At 38.1% G+C, this 1,555-nt stretch overlaps 1 non-coding gene across 1 annotated transcript; it reads left to right on the top strand.

Annotated features, from left to right (window-relative positions):
* The first annotated feature begins 598 nt into the window (after positions 1-598).
* Positions 599-706, top strand: LOC148564886 (small nucleolar RNA R71). The gene has a single exon (XR_015885088.1). It is a non-coding gene; the product is annotated as a small nucleolar RNA R71 (small nucleolar RNA).
* Positions 707-1,555: the final 849 nt, after the last annotated feature.

Below are 1,555 nucleotides of genomic sequence, written 5' to 3' on the forward strand. Positions count from 1 at the left end.
CCTTAGATAGATCAGAGACTAGATTTGCTAAATTAGAAGCGTTTTGTCCAGAGTTCTCTGTCTGTTGCTGAGTTGATGATGGAAAAGGTTTGCTATTGCTAAACCTGTTTCTTCCACCATTGTTAAAGCCTTGTTGAGGCTTCTGATCCTTCCATGAGAAATTTGGATGATTTCTCCATGTTGAGTTATAGGTGTTTCCATAAGGTTCACCTAAGTAATTTACCTCTGCTATTGCAGCGTTATCAGGATCATAGGCTTCTTCTTCAGAAGATGCCTCTTGAGTACTGTTGGATGCAGCTTGCATTCCATGCAGACTCTGAGAGATCATATTGACTTGCTGAGTCAATATTTTATTCTGAGCCAATATGGCATTCAGAGTATCAACTTCAAGAACTCCTTTCTTCATAGGCGTCCCATTATTCACAGGATTCCTTTCAGAAGTGTACATGAACTGGTTATTAGCAACCATGTCAATGAGTTCTTGAGCTTCTGCAGGCGTTTTCTTTAGGTGAATGGATCCACCTGCAGAAGTGTCCAGTGACATCTTTGATAGCTCAGACAGACCATCATAGAATATATCCAGGATGGTCCATTCTGAAAGCATGTCAGAAGGACACTTTTTGGTCAACTGTTTGTATCTTTCCCAAGCTTCATAGAGAGATTCACCTTCTTTCTGTCTGAAGGTTTGAACATCAGCTCTAAGCTTGCTCAGCTTTTGAGGAGGAAAGTACTTGGCTAAGAAAGCCGTGACCAGCTTATCCCAAGAGTTCAGGCTGTCTTTAGGTTGAGAATCCAACCATAATCTAGCTCTGTCTCTTACAGCAAAAGGGAAAAGCATGAGCCTGTAGACTTCAGGATCTATTCCATTAGTCTTAACAGTATCACATATCTGCAAGAATTCAGTTAAGAACTGAAAAGGATCTTCAGATGGAAGTCCATGAAACTTGCAGTTCTGCTGCATCAGAGAAACTAATTGAGGTTTCAGCTCAAAGTTGTTTGCTCCAATGGCAGGAATGGAGATGCTTCTTCCATGTAAATTGGAATTAGGTGCAGTAAAGTCACCAAGCATCTTCCTTATATTATTATTATTTTCGGCTGCCATCTCCTCTGCCTGTTCGAAAATTTCTGAAAGGTTATCTCTGGATTGTTGTATTTTAGCTTCTCTTAATTTTCTCTTCAGAGTCCTTTCAGGTTCTGGATCTGCTTCCACAAGAATGTTCTTATCCTTGCTCCTGCTCATATGACAAGGAAGAATGGCCAGAAAAATGATAATAATAATAGAGATCCTTTATACCACAGTATAGGGATCCCTTTGTGAGTGGAAGAAAAAGGGGGGAGATAAAGAATGTGATGTAAAGGAAGAAACACAACTGTGAGAATGGAAGAGATGTGAGATGAGATGTTAGGATATGAATGAATAAATAGAATAGGATAGGGGAGGTATAATTTTCGAAAATTATTTTGAAAAGGAGTTAATGATTTTTGAAAATTGGTTTTTGAAAATTTGTTAGTTTTTTTCGAAAATTTTTTTGAAATAAAAATAAAAATAAAAATA

Source organism: Arachis ipaensis, chromosome B5 (assembly GCF_059453495.1).
Source record: "Arachis ipaensis isolate K30076 ecotype BB chromosome B5, ASM5945349v1, whole genome shotgun sequence".
Classification (NCBI taxonomy): domain Eukaryota; kingdom Viridiplantae; phylum Streptophyta; class Magnoliopsida; order Fabales; family Fabaceae; genus Arachis; species Arachis ipaensis.